This window comes from Equus quagga, unplaced genomic scaffold, assembly GCF_021613505.1.
Source record: "Equus quagga isolate Etosha38 unplaced genomic scaffold, UCLA_HA_Equagga_1.0 94393_RagTag, whole genome shotgun sequence".
In the NCBI taxonomy this organism is placed as follows: domain Eukaryota; kingdom Metazoa; phylum Chordata; class Mammalia; order Perissodactyla; family Equidae; genus Equus; species Equus quagga.
The window spans coordinates 55,727-76,435 of NW_025804006.1; positions in this window are offsets into that span (position 1 = coordinate 55,727).

Here is a 20,709-nt window from a genome sequence, read left to right on the forward strand (position 1 = left end):
AATACACTACATTAACAAAACAAAGGATACAAATCATAGGGTCGTATCAATAGATGCAGAAAAAGCATTTGACAAAATTCAACATCAATTTATGATAAAAACTCTCAAGTAGGCAGGTAGACTGGGAGTATACCTCAACATGATAATGACCATATATTACAAGCCCACAGCTAACATCACGCTCAGTGGTGAGCAGCTGAAAGCTTTTCCTCTGAGATCAGGAACAAGACAAAGATGCCCACTCTTACCACTTTTATTCAACATAACATTGGAAGTCCTAACCAGAACAATTAGGGAAGAAAAAGGAATAAAAGGCATCCAAATTGGAAAAGAAGAAGTAAAACTGTCACTATTTGCAGATAATATATTACATATAGACAACCCTACAGACTCCACCAAAAAACTGTTAGAACTAACACACAAATTCAGTAAGTTTGCAGGATACAAAATCAATATACAAAAATTTGTTGCATTTCTATACACTAATAATGAACCATGAGAAAGAAAGATTAAGAAAACAATCCCGTTTACGATTGTATCAAAAAGAATAAAAAACCAAGGAATAAATCTAACTCAGGAGGTGAAAGACCTGTGCACTGAAAACTATGAGGCATGCATGAAAGAAATTGAAAAATATACAGAGAAATGGAAACATATTGCTCATGGATTGAAAGAATTAATATTGTTAAAATGTCCATACTATCCAAGGCAATCTACAGACTCGATGCAATCCCTATCAAAATTCCAGTGGCATTTTTCACAGAAATAGAAGAAACAATCCTAAAATTTTTATGAAGCCAGAAAAGACCCAAAATAGCCAAAGCAGTCTTGAGAAAGAAGAACAAGGCTGGAGGCATCACGCTCCCTGATTTCAAACTAGAGTGCAAAGCTATAGTAATCAAAGCAATATGGTATTGGCATTAAACCAGACACAGAGGTCAATGGGACAGAATAGAGAGCCCAGAAATAAACCCACACATATATGGCCAATTAATTTACAACAAAGGAGCCAAGAATAAAAATGGGGAAAGGATAATCTCTTCAATAAATGATGTTGGGAAACGTGGACAGCTACAGGCAAAAGAATGAAACTGGACTATTATCTTACAACATACACAAAAACTAACTCAAAATGGATTAAAGACTTGAACCTAAAACATGCAACCATAAAACTAGTGGAAGAAAACACAGGGGGTAAGTTCCTTGACATGATTTGGCAATGATTTTTTGGATTTGACATCAAAAGCAAAGGCAACAGAAGCAAAAATGAACAAATGGGACTACGTTAAATTAAAAAGCATCAACAAAATGAAAAGGCAGCCTACCAAATGGGAGATAGTATTTGTAAATCATATCCACTAAAGGGTTAATAGAAAAAATATATGAAGAACTCATCCAACTCAATAGCAATCTCATTAAAAGTGAGCAGAGGATCTGAATAGACAATTTTTCCAAAGAAGACATACAGATGGCCAACAGATATATGAAAAGGTGCTCAACATCACTAATTATCAGGGAATTTCAAACCAAAACCACGATGAGATATCATCTTGCAATGGGTAGTACCAAAAAGTCAAGAAGTAAGTGTTGGCAAGGATGTGGAGAAAATGGAACTCTTGCGCACTGTTGGTGGGAATGTAAATTGGTGCAACAACTGTGGGAAATAGTATGAAAGTTCCTAAAAAAATTAAAAATAGAACTACCATATGATCCAGCAATTTCAATTTTGGGCGTTTACCTGAAGAAAATGAAAACACTAGGTTGAAAATATACATGTACTGCCATGTTTGTTGCAGCATTATTTACAATAGCCAAGACATGGAAACAACCTAAGTGTCCATGAACAGATGAACGGATAAAGAATATGTGGCATTTTTGTAATGGAATATTATAATATATAATATAATCTTTAATATTATATATACTATATAGAGGAATATATATAATTTATTGTTATTCAGTAATAAAAAAGAAGGAAATCTTGCCATTTGCAGCAACATGGATGGACCTTGAAAGCATTATGCTAAGTGAAATAAGTCAGGCAGAGAAAGACAAATACCATGTGACCTGACTTATATGTGGAATCTGAAAAAACCAAAAAACAACAAAGCTCAGAGATAGAGAGAACAAATTGGTGGTTGCCGGAGGTGGGTGGATGAAATGGATGAAGGGAGTCAAATGGTACAAACTTTCAGTTATAAAATAAATAGGTCATGAGGATGTAATGTACAGCATGATGACTACAGTCATTAATAATCTATTGCATATTTGAAAGTCTCAAAGAAAGTACATCTTAAAAGTTCTCATCCCAAGAAAAAAATAGTTTAATGGGTCAGCCCCTGTGGCCTAGTGGTTAAGTTCGGCGTGCTCTACTTCAGTGGCCTGGATTGATTCCCAGGCGCAGATCTACACCACTTGTCTATCAGTGGCCATGCTGTGGTGGTGGCTCACATGCCAAAAGGGGAAGATTGGCAGTGGATGTTAGCTCAGGGTAAATCTTCCTCAGCAGAAAAAAAAAAAGAAAAAATAATTTAACTATGTATGGTAACAGATGTTAACTAGATCTACTATGGTGATCATTTTGCAATATATACAAATATTGAATTATTGTGTTGTACACCTGAAATAATGTTATACGTCAATTATACATCAATTTAAAAAAAGGAAAAATTGTTGCTTTCTCAATCTCATGTCAACGAGGCTTAATAATCATAACTACTGGCATAAATCAATCATACCTAGTATTTAAAAATAACTGTACATGAGCATTCTTTATAGATATATAATTCTTATGCTCTGGATCCATTATCCAAAATTTAAATGATGAGCAAGATCTTCAAAAAATAGGAAGATTTTTTAAAGCTCTGTCTTTTGCTACATCTTCCCTAAATGTTGGAAGCCTAGCACTAACAGGTATACCGTTCCTGACAGGCTGCTATTCTAAAGAAAGGACAGCACAAGTAAGGCCAACCTTTCAAAAGTGCTGTATATCAAATTGATGAAGTAATCTTAATCCAAATAATAAACACCAGCCCTGTCCCCAAATCAGACTTGTTAAGTTGGCAGAACCTGGTAATTCTGTAAACTTAAACCTGCATAATCAGATGTGCAGCTCTTCTTCTTGACAACATGTTCATTATTAATCACCAATCATTAGTTATTCCTATTTAATTAGCCATAGCATTCTTAATATTAATTGTACAGAAAGTTTTAGGGTATACACAACTTTGAAAAGAAACTAATACCGTTGACCCCTATGGACTACTATAAGCAATTGCCAAAGCTGTAAAAGTATTTTTAAAGAATCATTATAGCTGTGAACTTCCTCTCTAATAATATTTATTACTTCATAAGTTCTATTACTTACCTTAATATTAACACTAGAATTCCCTTACCTATACCGTATCCACTATTTAAGATAAACTTAGGGATAGTATTTATTCTGTCAATATCGAGCTGGCTGTATACTCCATCCTAAGATCAGGAGGAGCTTCACATTCAAAATATGTCTTAAATTGGTACATTAGGAGCAGCTGCACAGTTTCATATGAAGTAAATTAGCAATCATCTTATTATCAGTTACATTAGTAAGTGGGTTATTTACACTATTTAACTTTACCATTACTCAAGAATGTTTATGATCAATTTTCCCATCATGGCCGCTTACTATAATAAGATTTATTTCAACTTTAAAAGAAACCAGTTGATCTCCCTTTGACTTAACTGAAGGGGAATCAGAGCTTGTATCTGGCTTTCCCGTTAAATATGCAGCGGGACCATTTGCCTGTTCTTCTTAGCTGAGTATGCTAATATCATCATGATAAATACTCCTAGAAAAATAATTTGATTTTCAGGAGCATTTCATAACCTCTATATTCCAGACATTTACATAATTGATTTCATTTTTAAGACTTCACTGTTAACAATTTTATTTCTATGGGTACAAGCATCATGCCCACTATTTCATTTCAGCTATCTCATACATTTCCTCTGAAAGAATTTCTTGCCCCTAACCTTAGCCCAATGTATGTGACATGTTTCAGTGTCCATTATATTATCACGATCCCACTACAAACATAAAAAAGGGTTACTCTAGTTTTAAGCCAATGACATTTAGATGAGATTTTGGACATGAGTCAGTGCTGAATGGATTGAGGCTTTTGGAATGTTAAAATGGGGTGAATGTATTTGCATGGGGAATGAACATGAATCTTTGAGGGCTACAGGGCAGACTGTAGTAGGCTGAATAATGACCCCTAACAAGATCAGGCTCTAATCCTGAGAATCTGTAAATTTACATTATTTGGGGAAAGGGCCTTGGCAGATGTGATAACTTAAGGATCTCGAGCTTGGGAAATTATCCTGGGTTATCAAGGTGGGCCCTAAATGTAGAGAGAGATTTGACACACACAGAGGAGAAGGCAGTGTGAACATGGAGCAGAGGGAGATTTGAGATGCTGGCCTTGAAGATTGGGGAGATGCAGCCACAAGCCAAGCATGCTGACAGCGGCAGGGAATGGATCCTCCAGTAGAGCTTCTGGAGGGAGCATAGCCCTGTTGACACTTTGGTTTTGGTCCAGGATACTGATTTCAGACTGCAGGCCTCCACAACTGTGGAAGGAGCAATTTCTGTTGTTTTAAGTGATCATGCTTGTGGTGATTTGTTACAGCAACCCTCGAATTTTGGTACCAGAGGTGGGGATGTTGCTGTAACAAATACCTAAAAATGTGGAAGTGGCTTTGAAGTTGAATAATAAGTAGAGGCTCAAAGAATTTCGAAGCACATTGTAGAAAAAGCCTAGACTTCCTGAAACAGATTATTGTAGAAATATGAACATTAAAGGTACTTTGGCGAGGATTCAGATGGAAGTGTCAAGCATGGAAAGAAATGCTTATATTATCTTAGAGAATATACATATCATCATAACAGAAAGTTGGTAGAAATGTAAACATTAAGGGCACCTCTGATGATGGCTCAGAAGGAAATGAGGAACACGCTACTGGAAACTGGAGAAAAGCAAACCTTGTTATACAGAGGCAGGAAACAGCTGAATTATGTCTTACACTTGTGTGGGAAGCAGGACTCATAAGCAATGACCTTGGATATTTAGCTGATGAGATTTCCAAGCAAAGTGCTGAAGATAACACATTCAGCATTTTGATTTGGGAGATTATCCTGGATTATCAAAGTGGGCCTTAAGTGAAATCATTTGTATCCTGATAAGAGAGACAGAGGGAGATTGACACATACATGGGGAAGGCCACGTGAAGACAGAGTGGAGAGAGATTTGAAGATGCTGACTTTGAAGAATGGAGATATGTGACTATAAGACAAGGAATTCCAGCAGCCACCAGAAGCTGGAAGGATCGGGCAATAAATTCACCCTAGATTCCAGAGAAAGTATGGCCCTGCCAATACTTTGATTTTGAACCAGGGATACTGATTTCAGACTATGGCCTCCAGACCTATGAGAGATTAGATTCATATTGTTCTAAGCCAGCAAGTTTCTGGTAAATTTTTACAGTTCCCCCAGGAAACTAATCTAGGTGGGATACTAATCTTTTCTCTGAATACCTCATAGAATTATTCATTCATTCGCTCATTCATTCATTCACTCAAAAACAAGTATCATTTGAGCTCAGAGTTTAGTGCCTAGAGACAGAAAAATAAATTAGTACAATAAAATATGATAAAGGATGTACTGAAGGAATGAATAGTAGACTTGGGCCATCTAGGGAAAGAGAGAATAAACAAACAAAGGTCTTGAAGGATGGATGGGAGAACAGCATTGGCAAATCCTAGAAAAAGGAAACAGCGCTGGCAAATCCACGGATGTCATACACGAAACAGCAAGGGATGGGGCCACGTTCATCTTCAGCTCACCACTTCACTCGCTTTTTCATGATTATCTCATTCAAGGTCATATCCAAGGCCAAAAATTTAGAAGGTAAAACACAGTAAATTTCACGAAGAATTCCTTGGAAGGCAGCCTTGCAAGGGGCCTGATTTCCTCCTGACCTGTTCCCTCACACATCTATCCTGTACTCTGAACACCTTTCTCCTCTGCCCCACATCGTGACAGGTGAGTAATCACACAACCGATGGGGCCAGAGTCTTATCTTTCTTCCCTAAATCCTGGACTCCTGTCCAAAGCCCAGGGCTCACAACCACTTACATCCAATCTTGCCGCCCTTCCCCGAGTTCTTTGTTTACTTTCCATCACCTCCCATCCCTGCACCAGGGACTCTTGGGCCCTGACTCTTTCCCTTACTTGGCTCAGCACCAGCTCCCACACACGTGGGATAGTAGTGGAGAGAGCTTTGGAGTCAGAGAGCCCGGTTTGAATTCTGTTTATTACTCTTCCTTTCCTCTTCGAGTCCTCAGTTTCTTCTGTATACGGGGCACATAATGCTTGGTAATAGCTAACACTCAGAGAGTACTTGCTAAGTTCTAGGTGCTGAGAAAAGATCTTTATGTGTTTCCTCCCACAACAATCCTTCACAACAGATTTCTTAAAAATCCTCAATTCTATGTGAGGAAACTGAGGCACAAAGAGGTTCACTGCTTGCCCAGGGTCACCCTGTTGCTAAGAGGTGGAGCCAGGATTCAAACCCAGGCAGTCTGACTCCAGAGACTTTGCTGTTAACCATTCACGTAAAGAGATGATCATTGGGTTGAGCCTCCAGTCCATACATGGCAGACCCCAAACTTTCCAGGGGGCATTTCCTGTTTGCTCTGTTTTATCCAGTGTTTCCAAGCAGCAGAATGTTTTTGGTTGTCAGGTTCACATATTGGCCTAAATGCAGACCTCACTCTCCAGGGCTGGGGTGAGAAAGTGTCAGGCAAACCATGTGGCTAGATGTAGCGGTCATTGAAAATGATGTTTATGGAGGATTTTCTTTGTTGAGGAAGATTATCCCTGAGCTAACATCTGCTGCCAGTCCTCTCTTTTTGCTGAGGAAGACTGGCCCTGAGCTAACATCCATGCCCTTCTTCCTCTACTTTATATGTGGGATGCTTGCCACAGCATGGCTTGACAAGTGGTGCATAGGCCCACACCTGGATCTGAACCAGCGAACCCCAGGCCGCTGAAGAAGAACATGTGAACTTAACTGCTGCGCCAACCAGGCTGGTCCATATGGAGGATTTTTAATGAAATGAGAGAAGATTAAAACAAAGTGATCAGAGCAGAATGTACAACTGTCTGTAAAGTATGAGCTGAACTCTTAGAAAGTTGCGCTGGCCGTGGTCAACAGTTATTAGCCAGCAAGTACCATTCATTTGCTCTCCAGACATCGAAACCAGGGACTCCTTGCAGGTGGTAACTAGGCCTTCTGTGTCCTTATGCTCCCACAGCATGGAACACAGGAGTGTGCCTACTGACGGTGCCAAGAAATACTTATTGATTTGATGACTGAAGGGAGGAGGGAATGAGAAAGACTTTGGACTGTTTAGATCACTGTCTTCAAGAGACTCAGGTCAGTTTTGATGCCACATTTTAAAAGGAAATTAATATTCTTGTTCCTGCATGGTTCCTGGTTCAATTTATAGGCAACAGAAAGGCAGAATAAGGGGCAGTCAATCCCCAGACCAGCAGCTTAAAGAGATTACTCCTGTGGGTAGATCACCCCAGGCACTTCCTGTTTTCTGGGTTTGGTAAAGTTGGGTTTGCTACTGATGCAATTTATCACATTGTGGTTACTTTTCTCCTCTACATGGACTGCATCTCTCAGGCTAAACCTCTTAGACCTAAATATTTGCTTCCTTTTCCCATCCAAGGGAAGGCACAAAACTATAGCGTTTACTTTCGACCAGGCACATTGTGTATCCCCACTTCCTACATGGAGTGTGATACAGGGGTGATTATGAGGAAGTGAGGTTTCCTAACTCAGTACCCTGCACGGGTCTGGCATGCGGTAAAGCTTCCAAAAATGTCTCCTCAATATTTGTGCTGTGCTTAAACTTCCCAAAGTACAATCACAAGTACTCCTCAGTTTACCAGGTGTCATTACTCTTACTTTACACACAAGAAAATTAAGGTTCAGAGATGTCCACTGACATTCTCAAGGTCACTGCTGGCATGTCAAGTGCTTTGAAGTACTACCTACTTTCATCCTTACAATACCCTGTCACAGAGCACAGATCGTCCTCTGCATGATCTCTCCAACCTGATCTCAGGCCACTGTCCCACCAAGTGGCAGCTCCTGGAAGACTCCACACTCTTTCGTACCCCAGAGCCTCTGTGCTTGCCGTTCCCTAAGTGGGAATGCGCTTCCTCTACTCTTTATGCATCCAGCTCCTTGCCATCCTTTGGGTTCCACCTGAAATGTTGTAACCAAGAAAAGGCCATCCCAGATCACTTGATGTAAGCAGGTGTCCCTGTTGGTCTGTCTTCTAGCACGGTGTTTATTTCCTTTTTTGCACTTACTGCTGTCTGTAATCATTTTACCTAATTGTTTTCTTGTTTATTATCAGTCTTCCCCATAGAATGAAAGGGCAGGACCATGTCTGTCTCATTCCCCTGAGACATCTAGATGGTGCCCTGTACATAGTAGGTCCTCAATAAAAACGTGTGGAATGACTTAACAGGCGTGGAATAGAGGCAGTTTCTGTACTGGACAAAGCTGGTATTGTCTTTCTAATGAAACAGCTTTAGTGATGAAGAGAAAGCTCTTTCTGGCTGCAGTATGGACAGAGGGTTGGTGGCAGTCACCAGATGGAAGCAGCTTGGCTAGTTTGGGGTTGTTGAGCCAAGCCAGGTGCAATAAGAGGGTGGTTTGGACTTAAAGCAGTGACTCTGGGGCTGCAGAGGATCTGAGCCCAGAGATGTATAGGACTGGGTGGCTGCCTGGGAAAGGATGCAGGAGGAGCGAGGGATGCTCCCCGGGCCTGCCTGGACAGCCTCCTCCCTTCCTTGCCCATGGTCTTGGGGCCTCACTGGTGTTTCTGGTGTCCTAAGTGCCCTGGACATCTGTTGCTATCTCATATCTAGCAGATGGGGAGCCTGGACAAGGTGGTGTCCTGGGCCCACCAGCTCCCCTATACCCACCCACTCTGGTGTGGACAGTTCCTTGGCTTCCTGAACATCTATGAGCCTGACTATGCCAAAGCTGTATATAGCCGAGGGCGTGAGTGTTCCTGGGAGAGGGTAGGGCTTCCTGAAAGCAAAGAACTTAGGGCACCATGTAGGGAGGAGTCTCGGGCCTGTGCCCTAAGTTTGGGCAGCTGACGTTCCCATCCTATTTATTAACAAACCTCCTCTGGGATCTGCCAGTCCTCTCTTGTCCTGCTTTTCTCCTTCTCCTGCAGACCCTAAGGCCCAGATGTGTATGACTTCTTCCTCCATTGGATTGGTGAGTCGGCACCTGCCTTCCCGTCCCAGACCTTTGGTGCTGGGTGACCGGGATCCTTCCCTGCTTTGTCCCTCCCTGCCCTGTCCTCACTCAGTCAGTTATCCCATTAACCAGACCACCTGGTCTCCAACTGCCTCTTCGAAGCTCGACTGCTCAGTGGGGAGACAGGGGAGGAGGCAGGAGAGCTCCTGGCTGGCCAGGGCAGTGGGGCTCAGGTACCATCTCCTGCTGTGTCTGTCTTTTTCCCTGGATAGGCATCCAATCTACTGGTTTTTGTTTCTCTGGTAGAATTCTGACTAATACAGATTTTGGTATCAAGAATGGTTCTAAAGGAACAGAATCTTAAGGATGAGTTTTCTGGATTTGTTCTGGGTTTTCTGGAACTGGTTCTCAATACGATTAAGTGGCAAGGCAGTAATTTCTCTGCTGCCAGTGGTAAAGAGGACACTGTTAGTCCAGAGCATGATGAGGCAATAGAAATACAGAAAACATCACCATTGGATACTAACAATCAAATGCTTATAAATGGCAAGGTTCTGGTGATGATGTATTTGATATCTTAGAACATTTTAGTCCAGCTAAGGAGTATAATGAGATTGGCTGGTTGCTCCTAGCTGCACTGGAGAAAGTGGAGAAAGCAAAGGATGAGATTGGGAATTCAAATTCCCAGCCCAAACTATACATAAATGACTGAGAAGCTTCTGTGTCTGCCTTGAAAGAAACCCTTACGTCCTGTAGCCACAGGCCTTAGCAAGGACTGAGATTTCTGAAAACTAAACCAGGAGTCTTACCCTGCCAGTGTCAGAATTACAATGCAAATTTAATTCCCAAACTTGCAGGGTGTCTTCTGTTAGAGGGAGAGCATTGATTGGGAAGTAACGGGAACCTGAAAATTAGAACGGGGATATATAGGAAGATCCCATAGATACCAAACTCCTATATTCTGCTGAGTCTTCTTTGCCAATTGCTGAGTATATCTATTCCAATTATGCATTCCAGAACCAGAGAAATAACCTCGGGTTATGTTTGGGTCCACAGCACCAGCTAGGTGGCAGTAACTTGCAGGGCTGACACCAGGTTCTCCAGGAGGCTGTATATGCTATAAATCAATGCTCAGTATATGGTGTTGTTTCTTCCATAGCCAGGATTCGCCCGTCCAGGAGTTAAGGGATGGAAATGGAAGTGGCACCACTCATTACCCTTAGTAATCCTATTAGCAAAATGTTTGCTTCTTGTCCCTGCAATGTTATGCTCTATTGGCCTAAAGGTCTTAGTTCCAAAGGGATGAATACCTCCGCTGGGAGATACAAGAATGATTACATTGAACTGGAAGTTAAGACTACTACCTGACCACATTGGGCTCCTCATGCCTCTGAATCAAAAGCAGTTATTGTTCTGGCTTGACCCTGATTACCAAGGTGAAATTGCTAGTTCTTTACCAATGAAGTTAAGGAAGACTATGTCTGGAATTTGGGAGATACTGACGACATCTCTTAGAAGTACCATGCCCCGTCTTTAAAGTAAGTGGAAAAAGACCACATCTGTTTACGGCTTCAGTTTAAGTAAATAGTGTTGGCCTTAGTCTGGCTCATGGGCTAGAAGGATGGTTGGAAGAGGGTCAGGTATTGATGGCTGAACTGCCAGTCTCTTCTGGAATTTCACAGACCCAGGGACATGTATCCACGAGGGAAAAGCTGCACCCACCAGGGTGCAGGCTTTACTGTCACCTGATCTCCCCAGGATCACCTTAATGTAGTCAGGGTCATGTACCTTTGTTCCCCATATCCAGCGAGGAGAGGCATATAGGAATTTCTCTACCCTTGTCAGAAGCTCTTGTAGTTCCTGGTCCTTTTGTAACTGTAACCAAGGGAAATAAAAATAAATATAAGCTTTTCCTTTGGCTCACTGGTTAGAGTGGTGGTAAAGGGCAGGATGGCCACAGGGAGATAGTTCTGGATGTATCAGCAGCAATTAGGAGTTTGGAACTATTTCTGATGAACTGGACTCTGGTCTGGATTCTTGCTTTCTCATCAAGACTTGGCCTAAGACCCGATTCTGGCTTCTGGTTGGGCCACCTCTGGGCCCTCACTCAGAACTACCTTCAGAATCTTATCCATAATAGGTGCTTGATAAATGCCCAGTCATGGACTCCATGGTTTACAAATCATTTTCACAGACTTACTATATTAGAGTTATTAGTTGAATTGCATCTCTCTCAAATTTGAATGTTGAAGTCCAAACCTCCGATATCTCAGAATGTGACTTTATTTGGAGATAGGACCCTTACAGGGAAATCAAGCTAAAGTGAGGTCCTTAGGGTCGAATTTAATCCAAAATGAACAATGTCTTTACCAAAAGGGGGAAATTTGGACATAGAAACAGACACTCATTGAGAGAAGATGATGTGAAGAGACATACGGAGAAGATAGTGATACACTAGCCAGGGAGAGAGCCTGCAGCAGATGCCTCCCTCCCTGCCTGCACAAGGAACCGACCCCACTCATTCCTTGATTTTGGATGTCTACTCTCCAGAACTGTAAGACACTAAATTTCTGTTGTTTTAGCCACCCAGTTTGTGGTACTTTGTTATGGCAGCTCTAGGAAACTAGCACAATTATGTAATGCTCAAGGTAAACCCAAGTAAGGGATGGATTGTTACTTGATCCTGTGTCACTGAAGAACGAGGAAACCCAGGTTGAAGGATATGCTCAAGTGAGCTACATTTCAACCCAAGCCTGCTGACCCCAAGATGTCCTTTCCCCACATTCCCAAGGCTCCCTGGTGTCTCTATTGTCATATTTCAACTCAATGTTCTCATTGTTAGGCATAGTGTTGGCAAACTTACCTTTCATATCTGTGATCCCTGTGTTCTTAGAGCCAGCATAGAGCATGGTTCATAACAATTATGCCTGATTTTTCAAAGAAGGAATTAGTGCATGAGGGAATGAATGAGCACAAGTAGGAGAGTGAATGAGTGAGTCTTGATTAAAATTCTTCTTGCAAGTGACAGATATAATCTTGACCTAATGTAAGATAACAAAAAAGGACAACAAAGAAGACTGAGGACCCAGGGGTGTCTCACAGAACCCAAGGACAGGGGGAAGCGAGGGTGTGGAAGGGGCAGATCCAGGGACTGGAGAGCTGCCAGGACTGAGTCTCTCATTCTTTCTCTCTGTATGTGCGTGCATTCATTCTCTCAACAAATGTTTATGGAGGCTCTACCAAGTACCAGACATGTTACTAGAAGCTGGTGATATAACTATGAATAAACAGACAACAGTCCCCGTCCTTGTGGAGCTGGGTACCCCTGGTGGAGAAGGGTAGTTTTTTCCTTTTGGGGTTGGGGTGTTACCATTCTACTACATGTGATGTCTGAGTGGCCCTGTGAATCCTATTCTGAGAATCTGATTGTAATATCATGGCCCAGGGGTCCACCTGCTACAATCAACTGTGGCTGGGGTTGAATAGGGCTTTCAGCAGCCCACACTTTGTGGGGGAAAAGATCTCAGAGTAAGTGAGCTGAGTAGACATCCCCAAATGTTTCCACTACTGTGAATGGGCAAATAAAAGAATGAGTAGATGGATTCTCTCATTCATTTATTTGATAACTGTGTATTGAGTACTCACTTTGGGTCAATTGCCATCCTCATTTCTGGAGATTCAACAGTGAACAATCCACACCCCTGCTACCGTGGAATTTATATTGGGGGGGGGGGGGGGGGGGGGCAGACAATCCTTCCCTTAACTGAGAAGCATCTTGCTTGAATTACTTCGGAAGGCTTCTCTGTGGTTCACGTCGTGTCCATCACTGGGGCTGCCCTTCTCCTTGGATCCAGTGTAGGGACTGACCAGTGGGAGCCTCTTATCACCCCAGCTATGTTACCTGGTTCTCTAGGATTCCCTCATGTTGGCCCAACAGTGGCCTGGGGACCCTGGTACCGCACATTTGCATGCCTCCTGTCTGATTGCTTGCTGCCCAAGCCAGTCAGCTTCCTGGAAACTCTGCTCCTGGGTACTGTCATTAGTTCCCTTCAGGGACACCAGGGAGCTAAGTTCTGTTCTGCCTGTCCATTCTCCTCTCTGGGTCATTCTGGTGCCCACCGGTCTGTCAGCCCTCTAGTCAATGGGTGAAGTTGCGATCTGTCCCTGAGCAGGTCTGGCCAGAGTCAGTTGAGACTCTTGTAGAGGAGATGGTGCCCATGGTGGCAGTGGCAGTAACTCTGTAGGCAAATAGCCAGTGCCCATCTGGGCTCTAGGCTGGGGCCACTCAGGGCAGGCAGTGCTCCACTAAAGCTGTCCTCATCTGCCTGCTCCTGGGAACTGCAGACACAAAGGAATTTCCCCAAAGGGAGACACAAGGAAGGTTGGCAGACAGGTGATAATGGGGCTCCAGAAGCCATCACTAGATGTGTGGGCTCTGCTGACATGGCAGCTATACCTGCAATAGGAGGGAGTGCAGGAGGAAATATGGGGCTGTGTGGGGCTATTTGGATCCCAAAGTTGTGAGTCCCCTTTTCATGGTTCCTGCTGGATTTAACCCCTATTTAAGGCAGTGAGTTCGTCAAGCCTACAAAATGCTTGTCCTTTACAGGCAATAATACTATTTTAAATCATAAAAAATTAGAGTGAGTGTAACTGTGTCCCTTGTCTGTGCCAGGCTCCATTCTTAGATTATAATAACTCACTTGAGTGCTATCGGTATCATCATCATCATCTCCAAATTACACATGAGGAAACTGAGGCATAGGGCAGGTATTCAAAGTATGTGGCAGAGCTGGGATGTGAATGCAGGTAGCTTGGCAACAGAGCCCATAGGCTTAACTGCCCCACCTGTCACTTGACATCTGGCCTGAAAGATTAGCTTCAGCCTAATTACAAGGGGCATTCTAATTCCTGACTCAGCCAACAAGAGAAGTATTGAATAAATGAGAATCTCTGTTAGAAGAGCAGGAAAAATTGGGCTGCAAGATCTGTGAGGCCAGCAGAAGGTGAGAGGTGACTCAGCAGCAGGAGGGCGCGAGTTATGTAAAGAGAGACGATCTGCTTCCTGGGTCTGCCTATCAGCTCATGGCCATCCGTGTCCTGAGGAAGTCACTGGAGGAAGTTTTACTGGTTCTGTATGTGAAGTCCTAGCTCAGAAAGGTGACAACTGCATCAACAAAAGGTCACAATTTCTCCAAATCAAGAAATCATCTGGAGTCATCAGTACAACCGTTTGCGTGAACAGACTGGGCTTTGGCTGTCTCTCTGTGGCTGCTGTAACAGTTCCCGTCTGGACTCCCCTCTGCTGATCATCGCCTGGCCTCCTTCTCTGAGAAGAGAGAAGCCTCAGCTCTCTGCAACGCCCCACCTCCTGAGGCTTGTTCAGTCCACAAACCCCTGGTGAGCCCTTATCCATGAGGCCCCTCAACTTGCTCTGTGCCCTCCTCCTCAGGGATCAGTGCTAACAGAACTGGCTGGGGAGGCACCGTCTCTCATCTGCCTGCAGGCTGCTCCATCCTCTGTCACTCCACACACCTGGGTCAAGCCTCCCTACGTTTCAGACTCTGTGCTGGGTACTTGGGCACAGGAAGGGGAATGACATCCTCAGCCCCAAGGAGCTCACAGCATAGAAGACAGATTCTGCTTACAGCGAAACTCAAATGTCTATACTCCTTACCTGGGAACATCCTGGAAACTTTCTTGCTCAGGTGTGCCAGTGACTTGTCAGGGTTCTTTCAATCAATCACCAGTCTGGAAGATCCCTCAGTCTTGGACAAAAGGAGCCCATTGGCCTCCTACATCTGACATCAGCCTCCCACCACAGCAGGTGAGCCTCTTTTCCTGTGACCTGACACCTCAGATTCCCATCTATTGTCTCCACAGGCTGAACCCCACAGGGCAGGGATGCATGGACTGATGTCTGTGTTCCCAGGAAAGCTCAGGGCCAGGCAGAGAGGATGGGGTCAAGCGACCTGGGCAGGGAAGCATCTAGAATCCTGTTCTATGAGAACAACAGAGACTGAAAGTGCTCAGCCTGGAAGAGGGGAGACTCCAGAAAGAATAGTCACTGTCCTAAAGTATAGGGCTGCCAGGATAGCTTGCAGATCTACATGAGGAAGGGGTGTCTGACAGACCTGAGGACACCAGCACACCAGCACCTGTGAGGAAGCAGCTCCCCGGACTAGGATGAGGAGCAGAGATGAAGAAGTAAACTGGGTTTTCCCCGGGGGCACGTGATCATCACACAATGAGGCCCTGTTTCCCCCTGACCTGCTCCCACACACATCTAACCTCTTGCTCCCAACACCATTTGCTCTACTTTGTGACAGGTGACTCATCACACAACCAATGGGCCAGAGTTCTTTTCTTTCTCACCTAAATCCTGGGCTCCTGTCCAAACCCCAGGGCACATAACCACTTATATCCGTTCCCGTTGCCCTTCCCCTAGTTCTGTGGTTACTTTTCATGCCCCTCTGCCCTGCCCAGGGACTCTTGGACCCTGACTCTTTCCCTTACTTGGCTCAGCACCAGCTTTTCACCCACAGCACCTGGGGCAGTAGTGGAGAGGTCTTTGGAGTCAGGGAGCCTGGCTCTGAATTCTGGTTGTAACTCTTTCTTTCCCTTCCTGAGTCCTCAGTTTCTTCTGTATGGTTGGGCTCATAATGTTTGGTAATCGCTAACATTCCGAGAGCGCTTGCTACATTCTAGGAGCTAAGCAAGGAACTTTATATGTTTTCTCCCACAACAACCCTACACAACAGATTTTTTAAAAAATATTCCCAACTCTAGGTGAGGAAACTGAGGCACAAAGAGGTTCACTGCTTGCCCAGGGTCACCCTGTTGTAAGAGGTGGAGCCAGGCTTCCAACCCGGGCAGTCTGACTCCAGAGACTTTGCTGTTAACCGTTAAAGTAAAGAGAAGCTTGTTGGGTTGAGCCTCCAGTCCATACATGGCGGCCCCTGAACTTTCCAGGAGGCTTTTCCTGTTTGCTCTGTTTTATCCAGTGTTTCCAAGCAGCAGGAGAGTGTTTCAGGTTGTCAGCTCCACATATTGGCCTAAATGTGAGCCTCACTATTCAGGTCTGTTGTGAGAAAGCGTCGGGTTAAACATGTGGCTAGATGTAGCAGTCATGGAAAATGATGTTTATGGAGGATTTTTAATGATGTGAGAGAAGCTTGTAACAAGGTGATCAGAGTAGAATGTACAATTGTCTGTAAAGTATGAGCTGAACTCTTAGAAAGTTGTGCTGGCCATGGCCAACAGTTATTAACCAGTATTTTCCCCATCCATTTGCTGTCCACACCTCCCCACCAAGGACGCGCTCAAAGTGGTAACTAGGCCTTCTGTGCCCTTATCTCCCACAGCATGGAACACAGGACTGTTTCTACTGACGGGGCCAAGAAACACTTACTGATCTGATGACCGAAGGAAGGAGGGAATGAGGAAGACTTTGGACTGGTTAGATCATTGTCTTGAACAGACCAGGGTCAGATTTGGTGCCACATTTTAAAAGAAAATTAGTATTTTTATTCCTGGATGATTCCTGGTTCAGTTTATAGGCCACAGAAAGGCAGAGGCGGGGGGCAGTCAATCTCTAAGGCAGCAGCTTGAAGCAATTACCCCTATGGGTAGATCACCCAAGGCCCTTCCTGTTTTCTGGGTTCAATGAAGCTGGATTTGATACTGATGCAATTTATCATATTGCGTTTACTTTTACTCCTCTACAAGTACAGCGTCTCGCAGGTAGGAGCCCATTTAAAAAAAGTCCTTATTGATATATAATTTATATAGCATACAATTCACTCATTACCATCAATGGTGGTTGTTATATTACATTCTTATTTTCTTTTAATTAGTGCAATAAATATAACAAAATTTGCCACTGTAACCATTTTTAGGTACACAGTCCAGTGGCATTAATTACATTCACTTTGTACCACCATCACCACTATCTATTTCCAAAATTTGTGCATCACTTCAAACAGAAACTCTAACCATTCAGCGTTAGCTTCCCATTCTGTCCTCCCACAGCCCCTGGTAATCTCCAATCTACTTTCTGTCTCTACGAATTTGCTTATTCTAAATTCCACATGTAAGTGGAATCATACAATATTTTTCCTTTTGTGTCTGGCTTCTTTCACTTAGCACAATGATTTCAAGTTTTTTCCATGCTGTAGCATGTATCAGAACATCATTCTTTTGGTGACTGATTAATATGTCATTGTAGGCATATACCATATTTTGTGTACACGTGCATCTATTGATGGTCATTTGGGTTTGTTGTACCTTTTATCTAATGTGAGTATGGTACAATAAAGATTGTCCTGCAACTATCTATTTGGGTCCTCGCTTTGAATCCCTCTGGGTAAACACCTAGGAGTAGAATCATTGCATCACATGATAATTCAATGTTTAGCTTTTTAAGAAACTGTCAAACTGTTTTCCATAGTGGCTGCACTATTTCACATTCACCAATAATGCAGAAGAGTCCCAATTTCTCCACATTCTAGCCAAGATTTGTTATTTTCCATTTCTGTTTTTTAAAAAAATAATCATAGCCATACCACTTGGGTGTGAAGTGGTACCTCCCTGTGGTTGTAATTAACATTTCCCTAATGGCTAATGACATTGAGCCTCTTTTCATGTGCTTTGTGCCATTTGCATATCTTCTTTGGACATGTGTCTATTGAAGCCCCTCGCCCATTTTTGAGTGGGTTGTTGATTTTTCGTTGTCGCGTTGTAGGGTTCTTTTTCATTCTGATATGATTTGTGAGTATTTTCTCCCATTTTGCAGGCTGTCTTTTAACTCTTTGATCCATTTTCTGTTATTTTTTGTACATGGTGGACAGAAGGGTCCAACTTCATTCTCCTGCATGTGAATATCTAGTTTTCTCAGAACTGTTTGTTGAAAAGAGTATGTTTTACTAACTGAATTGTCTTTGCAACCTTGTTAAACATCATTTGACCATATACGTGAGGTTTTATTTCTGGGTTGTCTATTTTTTCTTTTTGTCTATATGGCTATCCTTATGCCGGTTTCACAGTGATTTGATTACTATAGCTTTGTAATAAGTTTTGAAGTATAGCTCTCCACCTTTGTTCTTTTTCAAGTTAGTTTTGACTCTTTGGAGCCCCTTGATATTTTACATAAATTTGAGGACGGATTTTTCTATTTCTGTGAAAAGCATCATTGGAGTTTTGATACAGATTGTATTGAATTTATAGATCGCTTTTGGTAGTATTGTCATCTTAATAATATTAAGTGCTTCAATCCAGTAACATAGGATGCCTTTCCGTTTATTTGTGTCTTCTTTAATTTCTTTCAGCAATAATTTATAATTTTCAATGTACAAGTCTTGCCTTCTTTGGTTAAATTTATTCTTAAGTATTTTATTGTTTTTGATGCTATTGTAAATAGATTTTAAATTATTTTTTTCAGATTGTTCTTTGCAAGTATACAGAAGTATGACTGATTTTTGTGTGTTGATTTCATATCCCGAAATTTTGCTGAAGTTGTTTATTAGCTCTAAAATTTCTTGTTGATTCATTAAGGTTTTCTACATGTAAGATCAAATTATCTTCAAACACAGATAATTTTACTTCTTCCTCTCCAATTTGGATGCTTTTAATTTCTTTCTCTTGCCTAATTGCTCTGGCTACAACTTCCAGTACCATATTGAAAAGAAGTCATGAAAGCATGGCATCCTCGTTTTTCCTGATCTTAGCAGAAAGCTTTCAATCTTTTACCATTGAGTATGCTGTTAGTTGTGGATTTTTCATTAAAAGCCTTTATCATTTTGAGGCAGTTCCCTTCTCGGTCTAGTTTATCGAGTGTCTTTATTGTGAAAATGTGTTCAATTCTGCAAAATACTTTTTCTGCATCAATTGAGATGTTCATGTAGTTTATTTCCTTCATTCTATTATTGTGGTGTATTACATTTATTGAATTTTGTATGTTGAAACACACTTGCATTCTGAGAATAAATCCCACATGGTCAAGTTATAATCCTCTTAATAAGCTGCTGAATTTGGTTTGCTAGCATTTTGTTAAGGAATTTTGCATCTATATTTATGAGGAATATTGATTTGTAGCTTTCTTTCCTTTTGGTTTTGGCATGCGGGTAATGTTGGCTTCATGGAATGAGTAAGGAAGCATTCCTTGCTCTTCAACTTTTTGGAAGGTTTTAAGAAGAATTAGTGTTAATTCTTCTTTAAACATTTGATATAATTCACCAGTGAAGCCATCTGGTCTGGGCTTTTTCTTATTTGGGAGGTTTTTGATTACTGATTCATTACTGTGTTCTTGTTAGTCACAGCTCTATTCAGATTTTCTATTTCTTAATTCAGTTTGGCATATTGGAAATTTTTCAATTTCATCTAGGTTATCTAATTTTTCGGTATACCACTGTTCATAGTATTCTTTATAATCTTTTTTAATTCTGTAAAATCAGTAGTAATGTCCCCACTTTCTTTCATGCTTTTGTAACTTGAATCACCTCTTTTTTTTAGTCAATTTAGCTAAAGGTTTGTCATCTCATTGATCTTTTCAAAGAGCTAATTTTTGGTTTTGTTGCTTTTTCCCTATTACCTTTTTTATATCTATTTATTTGCACTATAACCTTCATTAATTCAGTCCTTCTGTTAGCTTTGGGCTTAGCTATTTCTAATTCCTTAAGGTGTACAGTTAGATTATTGATTTGAGGTCTTTCTTCTTTTTTAATGTACGTGACTATGGTTATAATTTTCCTTCCTGTCACTGCTTTCCCTACATCTCTTCAGTTTTGACACAGTGTGTTTTTATTTTCATTTGTCTCAAAGTATTTTCTAATTTTTCTTGTGATTTCTTTTTTGACCGATTGGTTGTTTAAGAGTGTGCAGTTTGATTTCCACATACTTGAGAAGTTTTCAGTTTTCCTTTGTTACTGATTTCTAATTTCATTCCATGTGATCAGAAAATATACTTCGTATTATTTCAATCTTTTAAACTTATTAAGACTTGTTCTGCGGCATAAGAAATGGTCTATCCTGAAGAATGTTCCATGTGCACTGGAAAAAAAGTCTTATAGGGCGGAGTGTTCTGTACGTTTCTGTTTAGGTCCTCTTGATTTATAGTGTTGTTCAAGTCCTCTGTTTTCTTATTAAGCTTCTCTCTGGTTGTTCTATCCATTATTGAAAGTGGGTCTTGAACTTGCCAACTATTATTATGGAACCATCTATTTCTCCCTTCAATTGTGTCACATTTTGATTCATGTATTCTGGGGCTCCTTTGTTAGGTGTGTATATGTTTATAATTGTTATATCTTCTTTCTGTATTGAAACTTTTATCAATATATAGTGTTCTTCTTTGTCTCTTGTAAACTTTTTGGTTTCAAA